Consider the following 15,618-nt stretch of genomic DNA (forward strand, 5'->3'; position numbering starts at 1 on the left):
TCATTGCCTCTTGCTAACTTTTGATTCTTTACTGCACTTTCATGTGATGGTCAAGATCCCTTCTCTTTTTTACCTGCTGTATTCTTCACAAAATTAAAGTTGAAGTTTCTCCTTTTAGTTTCCAAGGGAACTAAGATGCCTGAGTTTTTCTTGTACCTCAGTTCTATATTATACACTCCTGGGGTATGTCACTCAAGCTGTCCATGCTTATATTTAATGGTCTTTAAAATGAATACCACAATACTTAATTCACTGGATTATTGTCTAATTAATGAATCCTTTGGAAAAAAAATACTTTGCATTGCTCATTTGGAATGGCATGTAATAGTCATAACAATAAATGTATTTAATTTCCTGGATTTAAGCCCAAAGTCCTAAGGGTTGGGGACTTTTTTTTTGTTTGTTTCATTCTCCCCACACATGGTGCTTCATTTTGTGGGTCATACCTATGCTATTTCACATCTCAGTTCTACCACTATATAATGATTGCTTATTGTGCATACATGTATCAGAGAGGACTTTAAAGATATTTATATTCTATATGAATGACTGAAATTCTTAATTACAAAATAAGCCACTTGAAAAGTGTAGATCATTTTCTTTTTTTTTTTTTTACCTTGTCCGCAGTTTGCAGCAAGCAATGAAAATATGCTGTTTACAGTTGAGGCATGTTTCCTGGAGTGAGAGTCTTAAACAGGACAAATGTGTGGAGGATTGTTTATTAATACTTTGTGGTACTATGAAGTATTTTGACAAGGGTACCTAAATCCCAACTTTCTTTTTCACCATATGTTAATGTTTCTTATGGGGGGGAAGGGGGGGATGGGATACAATACAAGTGCTCGGTGTGTGCTATAATCTCTGAAACACAACTAAGTCTAGGGAAACCTTTTAAGTGCACAGTACAAAATTGTGAAAGTACTGAAGAACATCTGTAATTGTAATTGGAGTTTTAGACTGATGGAATCTGAATTTCACCAGGTTCCTGAAATTTAAGGTATCATTCCTATTCTGATGAATGTTATGGTTTACTTAAATATCATAAGTGCAGAATAATTAGTTAATCAATTTATTTCCTATATTAAAATCTACTCCACTTTTGCATGGAAAGAGTCTATCCTCACAGTGTAAATAAATCTCATATGTAAGTAACAAATATGGTTGCATTGAGTGCTTGTAAGACCAAGACCCAGGAATGGCATCCTCCTTGTGTTATAACAAAATACACCATTTTATTTATAGCTTATTTATGCTTTTAGCTTACCATAATTTCATATGCTTCCATTACCAAAATCACGAGAATGAAGAAGTAGGACAATTTAACAGCTAAAGTGGCTTTTCAGAAAATTACACAAGTTATTGGCATCATTCACAATTTGCCTGGCACCATTATATTTAATGTAAGATGACTAACTTCATCAAGGCTGAAATATTAGCTGGTAGGAGGGCCAGCCAACTGGGGCTATAGTTCTCTACCCAAATGTTGCTTAATCATTTCTATTAACACGCAATGCAAGAAAGGATTGCTCCAGAATTAAGGAAGAACATGTACTTATCTATACAAATATAGACAGCACCGATTGCTCTGAGTTTGTGAAACTAAAAGAACAGAAGAGGCAGGAGGTCTGTAATATGTCTGAGAACAACATTAGAATTATTTGAGTTTGGGGAATAAAACGGGGAAAATATTAATAGACTGTCAGGGAATAACACTTGTAATACTATAGTAAGAATTACTCTGCATATCTTTCATGTTCCTTTACAAATATTGGAAACACAGCGTTTGCAAACTTTAATTAAATCATCACTATTCCACCGAGAGTTAACATTTTTAACCCTGTTTAATGAAAAGCTGTGTAGTACAAAGTTATATAAAATGTTCTATGCATTTTATTAGAATTAGAAACTGCTTCCTAATCTTCTGCAAAAATTACCTATGTTGAAAATAGGAAAGATATATAAATACATCCTTTTTTTCTAATTTATATTTAACTTACAGTACCTCAGGCATTTAAATACTTATGTAATCACATTAATCACTAATATAAATGATTATATCCTGATCAAAATAATTATATGATGAAGTCGAGAGGTCTAAAACTTAGGAAAATTTTTATAAAATATGATAATAAATTTTCAAATCTTATCCTTGACATACAGAGTTTGCACTCACAAAATGGCTGCTTGCAGGGTTGTAATGCAAATTTATAGTAGGAATATAATTCTCTGCTTTTGACATTTTAATATGCTATTGTTATCTTTACTGTTGAAAGAATATATCGGATATTTCAGTTTCATTGAAAAGCATACTTTTGAGTATTTTTCTCAGTTCTCCTGTAATTTGGGAAGCAAGCAATGAAATAATAAATAAGTGAGTGATTTTATTTTATTTAAGAGCTGTCAAGGCTCTGATTTCTGGAAGGGCTGATACAGCAACAGCTGTAATAGAAGCCACTGACAGCCTTAGCATAGGCATCATCTAGTTTTCAGAATCCTGGCCCTGGTTAATTCTGTGGAAGTCCATAGGGATTGAAAGACATGAGATTTTCTGTAGCCTGAACCTTGATCTTCTACATTTCTTTCTTCTAATAGCACTACATTAAGCTCAATTACTGTACAAAGGATTTTTGTAAATGGAAAAGTATCATTGAAGAGATAATAGATATTTAAAAAATAGAGAGCACGAGGAAATGCTATGCAAGTGATAGTTTAAAGTCTTTTGGCTCTGTTTTTATTATTCTCTGAAGTTAAGTATTAATAGAGTCAGTGCCACTTAAGCAAAGTCATTCGTATCATCTCACTAACCTACATGGAATTAAGGAAGAATGAACTCTCTAAGTAAGCAGCAGATAACAATGCAGCACGACACAGAAATGATTGAATTTGCCAGCAGTGTTTGTGCAATGCTTGCTAATTTACAAGGGCATTTTCAAGCGATTCAGTGGCTGGGATTCCTTGGGGGCAGTTCACTTGGGCACTGAAACTGAATCAACATTTAAATGGTTTTACTTTCAGAGTGGTTTAGAAAAATCCTAAGTAAGTAGATGTTTTCATAATTAATACAGTAACTGCAAATCATGCAAGGATCATTTGCTTTTCAAAAGGAGAGAAAACAGCATTCTCATTTGGCTGGGCATCTTGCACTGCATTTGTTAGTACTGTGAAGAAATATAAAATGCAGATTGCTGGATTAAGACGAGCAATTACTCACTGATCTGGATGGCTCTACTCCCTCTTCTTTAGTAGATAATGCATCTGTTGTGGAGGAAATGAAGTGAGCTAGAAGTCAGAGAACTGAATTCTTCTTTGCCACCAATGTGCAGTGTCTATAGTCTGTGCCACAGCATCCCACCTTTCCCTGCTTTGGTTCCCTTTTGGGTAGGAATAGGAGAGCCAATGACCACGTTCAAAAGAACATCCAAACCCCTGATTTTCAATTCAAGATGTGTTGTTTCCATCCTACAGGAGCTCCTATTGCTTTTCTTCCATCTTAATGTCACAAATATGTTTTAAAATATGACCGTTAATGTTTTGCTGCACTGCCAACATTTCAGTAGAAGAGTATAGGGGATATTACATTGCTCATTTCGTCTGTGTATGTACAAAGAGGGATGGGCTGTTAGATATTTGCATTAGATGTTGATGCACTAAATACCTGCACTCACTTAATTGCTGCTAAGTTCTAATAAGGCAGGAATTTGGGGCAGGATATTAAAGGTTGGACCTGGTGCTTAGGTACATGCTGTCGTGGGTGGCATTGGCAGTAGGGCAATGGTGGGACCAGATGATCTTGGAGGTCTTTTCCAACCTTTATAATTCCATGATTCCATGATTCTATTTTCATGATAGGAAGGAAGGTGATGTTCTGGCAAAGGCAGAGAGTAGGAGCAAGACACAAGTCATCTGTTCCTGCCTCCTTAATTTCTTGAATGCTTTTGAAAGGCTAGCTGAAGTGAAATCAAAAATCCTATTTATTTTTTTGTGAGTGTTAACTTTTTTTTTTGTTAAACCATAATAGTAAAACTTCAGTAAAACTGCTCCACCTTCATCATTGCTGGTTCCCACCCTTTTGTCTGTAATAACTCTTTTTAAAAATGTACTTGAGATACATGAGATAATACATGAGATAATAAATACACATTTACAGAGGATGCAAAGATTTAAATAGCTTTCTCTTGCAAAGCCTTTGGAGGGCAAGATACAAAATGCAATTCTTAAATGCTCTAGGCAAATGTAAACCCCGAACTGGGAATCCTTTGTCACTGAAGCAAGAGCAAAAAATGTTGTCGTCTCAGACCATTTCCTAGTGAGCTCTTGAGATTTTCAGCATTGCAGAAGGGGATCCTGGTATGAGCAAAGCTGGCATCTGCCTAAATCTGATTCAGACTCTATGGGATGAAAAATATTGCTTGACCTATTGTTGTTGTGGCCTGTTTTACCAGCCATTGAATTTTCCTTGACTCTGCCCTAGTTGTTCAGTAAAGCAATTAGAAAAAAATAAATCTCACAAGGTCTTTTGATTGAATCTGAATAATGCCCCTCAATTTCTTAAGATTTTAATACCTTAGACGTTTTTAGGTTTACTAGATGAAGTTTCTTCCCAAATCTGTGTCCTTGACTCCATCCAGGTTGTAGACTCTGAAACTGCTAGCTGTGCTAAACTTTTGGAAAAGGCAACTTCTGTTTCTGAACTAATGCTTCTTTTTGATGGGCTTCCAGCTTAAAGAAAGGCTGGAAGAATTTTTTTAAGGCTCTTTACACAAACATGTTAAGACATGTTTGATTTTTATTTTTCAACTTCAGGTATTCAGTTCATTTCCTTGTAAAAAATAATTCAAAAGTAAAACTGAAGAACAGAAGGGGCTGCTGGGAATTGAGTAGCACTGCAGATTAATGGTCTGTTGCCTCTGAAAGCTACGGGTCATATATGAAATTTCTTCTGTAACATAACCGGAACTCGGTATTTCAGTTCATATATATATACACATGTATGTTCCTATACATGCATGCTTTCTTCCTGATGTACACATGAACTGTCCATGGACATTTTTGTTCAATGCTTAAATATGTTCATTTAAAAGACTTATGTTGTAATTTCTGTTTCTGTAACAGTCTCTGAGGCATATGAAATGCCACTGAGTTTAGTAAGAGTCTCAGATCCAGTGGGTAGATGATCCCATAATGGCTGAAATTCAAATCAGAGTATGTTGATCATATCTTTGAGGAGCTGTTAGTAAATATGCTAAACGTATATCAGAAGAAAGTTGGTTTAAAACCAGGTGATGCTTCCCAAATGGAAGAGCTACAATGCTTAAGAACATGATTAGTCAGAGTCTCTGAGATCTGGCTTGACTGCAAAGTCTGTGTAAAAACAGGCTTTTACTCTGTCTTCCTTCCTATTCTCACCTTCTATTCACATTGAAGTGAATTTCATTAGATTCTTTAGAACCTCCTAATTTTACTTTGTTCAAATTTATAAAACTACATTATCTATTTCAATTTTATGTTTAAGAGGCACAGTGTGCGTTATGAGACTCATCCTACTTTTCATATATATTATTACCAGAGATCTCTACTGTACCCAGACAAGTGGCTGCAAATCACCTCACAGAAGATAATTCTGTCAGTTGGTGGTTACTGCTACATATCTTTCTTAGTAATCAGAAGTTCAAAAACACTCAGCCAATTAGTAGATATGTGGAAAGCTGTGTGTGAACAGCATTAGCAACTAATTTATTCCATTCTGGAGATACCACTCTGTAACATTAGGCGATAACCATGTTCAGCTCCAGGGCAAGCTACAGTGCGGCAATGTACAGTTGGTCTCTAACCAGGAGTGACACCAGGCAGAGCCATGCCTTAGAGTTTTTATATGCATCATTAAACAACTGGAGTTTTGCCTATGAGTTAGAGTAGAAGAATGATGCCAGTGTTTTTCGGTCATAGTTGTGCTTCTGATTCATTGCATGGCATTAAACAGATCATCTTGCATCTGTTCTCACTTTTAAGGTGAATTTTGAGGTATCTTTCAGTGTTACAGGCATGATTCGGACCTCCAGATGCTATCGCAACATGTATAATAACAGTAATGAAAAATAATGTGGTTTACCTTTGCATAAGAACTGCTTGAGTGCCCAGGATCTTACCACCTGTTTGAATAGATTAGTCTTGAATCACTGAGACTAACCTGTTATTGTTCAGAGAGATATAAGCATATATTACCTCTGGCTCCAACCTGTGTTATCAACCAGACTGTTAAATCTGTTCTCAAATGATCTCATTGTCTTTGTCATACCATCTGAGTACAGAAAATGTTATATGCATGTGGAGAACACAGTACTTTCACCCTATTTTTTATTTTTATGAGTTATAGATATTATCAAATGCTTTAAGTCATAGTACTCATAAGAAATCACAGAATTGTTTGGGTCAGAAGGGACCTTAAAGATCATGTAGTTCCAACCCTCCTGCCTTGAGCACGGACACCTTCCACCAGACGAGGTTGCTCAATGCCCCATCCGACCTGGCCTTGAACACTTCCAGGAATGAGGCATCATCAGCTGCTTATTTGTATTTTCAGAATGGGGATAGGCCTTAATGAGAAATAAAATGCTACTGTTTGTACAGAGTTAAGAGAGAAATGGCATAAAGCAGTTTTGTATATACATTATAGCAGCTCACTGCTTTTAAACAATGGAGACAATTTTTTTGTTGTTTGTTCTGTTTCTTGTTGAAGACTAGACATATGACAGATCTATATGTCTGACTTCGGCACCATGAAGAAGACAATTCACATAGATAATTTAACCCAGATTTTGCACTAGACTCATATTTCTGTGTCAAAACTGTAGGAGCTGACCAAGCTTGGCAAGAGCAGTCATATGAAACAGATCTTATTGCTAAGATACAGGTACCACAAAACCATGGCATTACATATGCAGGGCAATGTAAGGTAGACCACCAATTCCCTCTGCTAGGCTCCTTTGAGAATCTTAGCTTTAATGTAATTAAGTAAAATACTGAGCTGCAGTCACCTTGATGGCTTGAGTCTTATGCACCTAGCTGACAGTTTCACTATGCTTCTGCATTGTCTGTACTTTGATTAGGCCCAGATACATTTAATTAGCAGGTTGTTTGATCAATTAGATAATGAACCCTAAAGTCATCTTCTTGCTTAGATGTGCCTTGAACAATTTTAATCTTAGTGACAGCTCCTCTAGAAAGAAAAGGAGAGAAACCAATGTAATTAAACTCTTAGTGCAAAAAAATGCCTGTGTGGCCATGCAGCATAAAACTAAAAATACTTTGAACATATCTATATTAAACATAGAAGATTTTTATTTGAATTATCATTTGTTTAAATCTAGGTTTATGTTGAATAGGTGAGAGATAATATTGAATCATCTTTGCTCCCACTTCATCAATTTCTCTGGCATCAGAATAAGGCTGATGCTGAGTGACTGTTGTGTGGTGCTTATGTGGTGCTTTTGTAAAATACTTCTAAATCTCTAATGTATATCAGTAGGTGAAAAACAAAAGTGAACAAACAACCATTTACTAGGAAAAAAAAAAACATTGAATGGAAGTAAGTGGAAGTTCCCCTTCAGACAATCAGAAATTAATATTTATATCCATTTTATTTCTAATGCAAGCATCTTTCATGGTTTACAGTTCAGTGACAGACCCCCAGGAATGTAGGCAGGGTTCCCTTGCTCTGCAAACCGTTGCGTCTCATGGGCTTCTTGATATTATCAAGTTTCTTTGAGGAATACTCTTTTGTGTTCTGGTTGTCTGCACTGCTAGATCTATTTATTTCTATATATAAAGTGTATTTTTTAAACATGTCCAATTTTATATTACCTAAACATGAAACTAGCAAGATCCAGAATTTGCTCGCAGATTATCATCAAATATTGCTCTTTATTGCTATTGAAAGCACGTTAAGAATCACAGCTTCTTTGTACACCCGTGGAAATGCTTTCAAACTGCAAAGTGAAATGTAACTACACATGACATCTGGTAGATGTCATGTAAAGCAGGACAGAGAAGTTTAAGTAGAAAGTATGCTTTTAATTGAAGTCTTTTGATTGCAGGAAAAAAAATGGGAATACAGTTGATAATCCAACTGTAATTATTTTGAGAATTTTATTTCCATAAGTAAAAAAGAAACAATTTTCATGTTCTGAAAATATACATAGCCCGCAGTCTATTTCTCTTTGACATCGCTTGAGGATATTGGCTCAGTTTTATTTAGAAGGAAAGCTGAATTAATGAGCAATTTTGGTTTTGATTCACATATAATATAGAGAAAGGCCCCAAACTTTAAAATTGCCCTAAATTAGTGGATTCACAATAAACTCACTACTGCTCTGTATGAGCATGAGATATGCCAGACTATATCCTATGTCAAATGGGAGCTTAGACCCAACCCTGTCAGATTAGTGGAACTGATAACAAAGATGGGTTGAGGTTCATCTTGGCTTTTGAAATTATAAAAAGGACACATTATGCTGTGCAATAAACATTAATTTTAGGAAAAAGAAAATGTAAGCAATTTTGGGGGTCTGGCTGATCTGCCTATCTGTAGGTCATGTTCTACTTCTCTATGTCTGCGCTGGATTTCTAGCTGTTAGACAATTTAGAGGATATTCCTTTATATTGAATTTTGGGGGTATAAGCAAAGAAATAGTATATAATGCAAAGGAACTTGCAGGGGCAGTTAACAAGTCCCTTAAAATTTAATAGCTACAATTAAAAAATCAAGAATTCAATAATTTCCCTATGGCCATCTAACTTTGGCCAAATAAATACATAAACAAGAATCAAAGGAAACATTTTTTTCAGCTGTTCAAAGTGATTTAAGAGGCAGAAACTTACTCCAGAAAGGGTGGGAAAAAGAAAAAAGGTTTTATATGTGTCTACACCATGCACAGCTGTGCGAGTGTGTCCAAATATACATATGTATAGTGCTCTCGGTCAAATATTTCTGTTCATTGTGTTCTCTAGTCGTGAAGGTTAACTTTGAAACATGTTTAGTAAAAAAAAAAAAAAAAAATCCACTGTTTTTATTTGTCTTCTTATTTTACTGTGTAGCTTTGATAGGATGAAAGCTTTTAAGCAATAGGAGATAAATTGTTTCCATCTGCACTAGTGGTGGCTAGGGTGGAATCCTATTATTACTTAGATATTTTGTTTGTATTACAGTCGCGAATGGTGTATTGTCTTGTAGCATTCCACCAGAGAAGATTCAGTTTTTCTTTCAGGCTCCTAGACCACCAGTAGAATTGTCTATTATTTTGCTCTGTTATTGGAAAACATCTCCACTGACTCAACTAATCTCTCTACACTGCTTGAATTAAAAGAGAGATACTTTGAGGTGTGGGTGTGAATATATATATATATATATATATATATATATATACACACACATATATATAGTAATAAAGGAAGTACCTTATGTAACTAGAAACATTAAAACATCCCACTCAGTATGCAGATACCAATCCAATTTGGAAAGGGTTGATTATGTTATCTTGCTTCCACCACCATCCATGTTAAGTATTTAATTGTTCTGTCTTGAACATTATTCACACTTTGTGAGATGTGCTCTCCATTTTATTTTGTGCTTTAGTCACACACTTGTTTTCAGATTTAAGTCCAATCAAAAAAGTAAAACTCCTCATGTCTAACAATGTCACTTATATATTAGCTCTTTCCATTTTCTTCTGATATCACTCTGCTGACTCCTTTTTAACTTCTCTAGGAGGTATTTTGCTCGGAAGACTAGTTGCTCTGAAGATCTAGTCAACATGTTCCCTAAAATGTATGAAATTGCTAATATTTCTGGTCTCTTACTTATGCCATCCTTTCTTAAGAGCATGAACATAGGAGTGTTCATATGAACATGACCTTTCCATGTCAGGCCATAGATCCATCTAGTCCAATATCCTTCTCCTGTAGTAGCACACAGTGGATATGTAGGAAATAGGAAAAGAACAAAAAGCGTAATAATAACTTATCGGTTTACTCTCCAGTATTTTTAACTTGGGACTTCTCTGGGATTTTATTTCTGTGGTACTCTTGATAGCTTTTCATTCTGCTAGCTTGTTTCTTCAGTATTTGATGGAAGTTTACCCAGGTACTTGGTTTTATCACAATGAATGCCTCTGTTAACCTCAGAGCTGATGCTGCTACAGTATCACCACAGGATTGTCTGTGCTGGTATTCTCTTTTCAACAGTAGTTTTGTGAACACATCAAAGACCCCCACACCAAACAGCAGGTCAACTGCATAGGCTTCTTCCCCTAACTAAGTACTTGTCCAGTCTCTGACTGTTTTCAGCTTAGATGAATTTATGACCCCAAAGTGGACTTATATTTAATAACTCTTACTGTGTTGCTCTCCCAAATAATTGTCCAGTATCCATTTGTTTAACTATATGTTTTCTGAAAAAAATAAAATAAAATTCCTTTTGTGTCTTGATACACACTTTATACTTTCATAGGGAGAAACAACAGAAAATGGTCAATTCCTGTTATTTTTTTTCTATAACACTTGTTATTTTTTAGATTTCAGTTATTTTGCCCTCCTCTGTTTCTTTTGCAGAATTCTAGCCCATTTGGTCATGTCCCATGCGAATCTGTTCCATGTCTTTCATCATTTCGGCTACTGTGCTGTAAACTTTCTTTTGTTCTTTTATATCCTTTTAAAATGTGTCACAGTATTCAAGTGGGAATGTCAGGAACTTAAGAGTATGTCAATGTTTTTGTTTTCTATTCTTTCTCTTATAATCCCTAATCCTGGTGTTTTTCTGACTGCTCTAAAGTTGTTTTTATAGTTATCTACTATAACTTCACAAAACCTCTCTCCGCAGCTTTTCCCCCTTTTACAAAATTTATTTTTCTGTATTATTTTCAACTTCCTGCAGACTGTCCCATTCTGCTTAAATGTTCCCATCCCTTTATGCAGTGCAACTGTTTACTGAAACTCATTACTACAAAAGTAAAAAATAAGAACACAAAAGATTAATAGCAGAATAAGATTTACAAATTTCACATGACCTAGAAATTCCGAGATAGTTTCAAGCAAGTGGGGCTAAAAAAAATTACAAGATTCTTGGGCTGCTGAGGAAACCGGCATTCCTTCTTACACAAGTGCAAAGATAGGTAACAAGAAACTCTTGGAGAATCAGTGTAAGCCAAGCTTACAGAGCTTTAAAGTTGTGTGCTCCAGGGCCACCAGGCCCCTCACTGTGCACCAGGCAGAAGGATGGTCTCAGATACATCCTCTAAGCAGGGCTGACGAGCTTTCTGGGCTTCCCACTCCACTGGAAGCCTTGACAAATTTGTCTTTTTGCCAAGGATTTTCTGAAAAAACAATATCTTGTAAAATTCCTGACCAGTCTTATTATTCAGCCCACTAAGCATAAAATAAAATGTAGGAGGTGGCCATTAACTCTCAGGGAAGCCTGGCATTTTTATTTATTTTTTAATTATTATTATTCAAAACAGCAAAAAGCAGTAGTATTCAAATGGACTGTAGCTGCATCTGCAGCAAATGTCAGTATAGAAATGTGGCTGGTAGTCATTTCAAAGTACAGAAAGCATTATGACTGACTGTAGGAAGGCAATATAATTTGACACTTAAAAATAATATCTCATTATAAAATCATAAGAATTGTCAATAGCAGCGCAATGACTCACCAAGGCAGGTAACTCATTATCATGACCTAAATATAAAGGAAGTAGGATTGGCTCTGTTGAAGAGAAAAGATTAATACATCCTAAGGGAGGAAAACTACCAGCAGCTAAATTTGAGGAGGTCTATAGAGAAACATATATATTTTTAACTGTTAAGCTGTTTTGTTATTTTCCATGGAATAATAAAGCCTAACCATAGGAAAGGCATGAATTTTGGACTCTGCCTTGTTTTTAGTGAATCCTGGGAAACATGCCTGCTCACACAGTGTTACTAATAATAACGTAAATTATTAAAGCTGACAGAATTTTTATAGCTAATGCATGTGCTCTGTGCACTCTGCAGTTTCTTCAGCTTGGGCAATGAATAAATACCAATCAGTTTCTGTTTCTGTTCACGCACCAGCACAATGCTGATATATGTGTAATAAAATTGCAGGAAAATCTTAAAATGCAAAGAAGAAAAGGTGAAAAATAGGCAAATAATCTCTTGGGTTTAAATTAAATTTTCTGTTGACAGCACATTCTTGTAATATTCCTTTCTTTAATGGAAAATATAAATATCTAAATAATACAAAATTTAAATGTGTCCAGTGGCTTTCATAATCTCATTATTAAGATTGACATCACTCCTCATATGTTCCTAATAAGAAAAAATGCATTTTTGTTTGTATATAGGCGAAAGCTCTATTTTTAAACTGAGATCTTAAGTTCCAGATAGATTTATAAAACCAAGTGATAAAATGGCTTGCCTTTGAGCTCAAAAGGAAAGGAATTAGCAGATACAAAACCGTGTCAAAAATTTCTGTATCTTACTAATTTTTGAATGCTTAAATCCTGTTTATATGCACAGACAATAGAACAACTTTAGAAATAAATATTGAGCATTCTGGTCTTGCGATTTAGGTGTTAACTTTCTCTAGAAAAATTAATATAATAGCATTTGGCTGCTGACATTGATTCTAATGGAATCATCTGGCGAGGGTAAGTGTAAATTTGTAGGAGTGTTAGGCAACAGAAAATATAGAGCTGGACTTTGACTGTTGTGGTCAAGAGAATTTTTTAATAGATTTCTCAAATTCTCCTTTATCACATTTTGCTGGATATTTCTAGTTCTATATAAGGGATATTGCAAATCAGGTTGTGGTATATTCATACAGGCTTTATCCATATGCATATACATACTTATTTGTAAGTTTGGTGCAGAAAGAAATGCCACAGATTTATTTTTGGACTACGGTAATAGGAGTTGGAATTGCTTTTGTATGTTGAACAGTTTTCCTCAACAACTACAGACCATGCCTTATCCTCCATTACTCTTTTTGCAAAAGATGACCATATTCAGAGATTCTCTGACTGCTTTATTCCTTGTTACTCTCTGCCTGCTTTTGGGGTATGAATAGCTATCATTGAAGTACGATTTTTTTCTTATATCCTGCCAAGGGAGGTCTCTACTGTGCACAGCAATGTGGCGTCGATTTAAAAGAATTCTTCCCTGCAGGAAGCAATAACATAGAAATGATTAAAACAAAACCTGAAATGTCACTTTAGACTAATAAAATTCCATCATCAAGCAACACAGAGTTGACACTTCTGTAAGACCCTTTAAAACTCAGATTAAGGAGAGAAAATTAAACTTGAACTGGGGAGGAAACAAAAGCAGCTCTCTTCTGTGACAAGAGTTGAGTACAGTATGTTGATTATTCTCAGACAAGCTGATCTCACAGACAGTGACCCTCTCTCAGTGTAAAGAACAGCTAACAACATTCCTTTAGAAGGCTGGCAATGTTATCTATTGGAGTGAAAAAAAAAAGCAGATATAGACATGAAAGCAAGAAGAATTACAGTTAGATTTCAATTTGAACTGTCTGAAGAGCTTCACCTTTCAGATTGTAATGAACTAGTGTGTTCATCATCTTAAAAAATGAAATATCTGTCTGTCGTGTAACTGGTCTGTAGCGTCTCTCCCACGTCCCCTCTATAGGGACATAGCTGCGGAACTGTCTTACTAGCTCAACCTAGTGTTATTCTCATCCAGTTTCCCATCTCTGGGAGTGGGCAGTGCAGATTGCTTCAGTGTAAAGTATAAAAATTCTGCACAGATGGCAATTATAAAATAACCTGTGCATAGGGGAGTTTTCTTTTAAATTCATCTAATTATATATCAAGGCCTGCTTGGAAACTCAGGGGTTTGTAGCGTTTTAATTCATACCACTAAAGTTATAGTTTTAAGCCACTTTGGATGTTCACAGTATTGACAAACATCCCGTCATCCCCACATTTAAATCTAGGTAAGCTCCTACCCTTGGTGGTACCTCACAGTGGTGAATATCACAGACCAGCTGCTTTTTTTTGGGAAGGGCATCAGTGCTCATAGAGGTTCTGTGGTGTCAGTGCAGCACAGATGTGAGAGCACAGCTCTGGGGAATCATTTCTGAGCTGCAGCTTTCTTGGATAAGGGTTTTAAGTTTCCTATAGAGACACTTCTGCATTGCTGAAAACCACTACATTGGGCTATGCAAGGGTGAAAAAAATATATATATTTATAGCATTTAGGCCAAATCCTGAGGTTGGGATCTTCAGCTGTTTTTAGGATCACATGGAAATGGGAACTTCAACTCAGATAGTCCCTGCACACTCCAGCATTTTTCGCTCAGCTGCGTGTGAGAGTTTAGACGTAATTTTGCCTTGGGCACGAAGCCAGTCCCTGCAACACTGAGAGAAGTGATAGTTCAGGGCTGCTCTTTTACTTCTTTTCATCACTGCTGAGTGTTGTTTTACTTTCCTCATTTCAGAAAGAAACCGATCATCCAATGTGTGGGCTGTCAGCAGCTCCCTCGCTCTCCCATTTTTTCTGCAGTACAGCCTGGAGGGGACTGCCAGCACTGCACAGCCTTTCCGCATCCCGGCTGCTGTGCCCCCAGCTGCCCACCCCCCTTTGCCTGCAGTGCATACCATAAATCCCCCCCCCGGCAGACACACCATTGCACAGGGTGCAGATGCTAAGGCAGCAGCTGCAATCAGAGAGATCTAGCAGTCTACTTCGTACAAGGAGAGGTTTTACCCTATTGCCCTATTGGATCAGGTCACCAAAAAAAAAAAAAAAATACATCCAGCATTTTTCTGTAAGCAACAACTAATACTTGATGTTTTAAATGAAGCTGAAAGAACCTAACAATGTAACTGGAGAATTAGGTGTGGCATAAGAAAAGGGTTTATTTTAGCTTCTCTTCTGGCCCATAAAACAAAAGCATAGTTAATTCTTTTATAGATTGCAGAGCCATTGGTCCCTTCTGTCTGTAGTTGGACTTGGGAACAATTCAGGTCTGGGAAAAGACACGATGAGAGAGAATACATGTGCAATTCAGACTTGCTGAAAATGTCTTTTCTATCTTTTTATCTGAATCTACAGACAGGTTGGAATTACACTAGCCAAGCTACCAAAACTTATTGAATTACATGCTACTCAAACCAGCACACTGTGCTGTTAACGTTGTTTTGTTATGTTTTATTGCTTATTGCAGGGCCACTGGTATGGAACACCATGTGTTCAGATAAAGCTCTCATGAAGCACCAATTTGTTGAGACAGTGGAATGCTGATAAGGATGTACAAATTAAGATAGCTTTAATGGGTTATAAGAGCACTGTCCATCCTACAGCTGTTCTTAGAAACTGATAGTGATTTCCATGTTCTAGTGATCATGTAATTTTAAAAACAGGGATGTTTGATGATTTTTATTGGCTGTGATAATTTTGCTTGAATTATATATGCTGGTGATAATGAGACTAAAATGTTCTCCATGTTTAATTTCATTTCATTTTCAAGATTTAAAAAGTACCCAAACTATGGGTAATACATTTTTATATGAAATTTTTGGTTATGCAGTGTTTCAGGAGGTCTTCTTAGTGCATGCTGAATCT

General features: G+C 36.0%; 1 protein-coding gene across 23 annotated transcripts in view; it reads left to right on the forward strand.

The window, feature by feature from the left end:
* The window catches only part of LRRC4C (leucine rich repeat containing 4C), a 515,355-nt gene that overhangs the window by 476,357 nt on the left and 23,380 nt on the right, over positions 1-15,618 (forward strand). The gene's annotated exons all lie outside the window — the stretch shown is intronic.

Source organism: Anser anser (genome assembly GCF_964211835.1).
Source record: "Anser anser genome assembly, chromosome: 5".
Classification (NCBI taxonomy): domain Eukaryota; kingdom Metazoa; phylum Chordata; class Aves; order Anseriformes; family Anatidae; genus Anser; species Anser anser.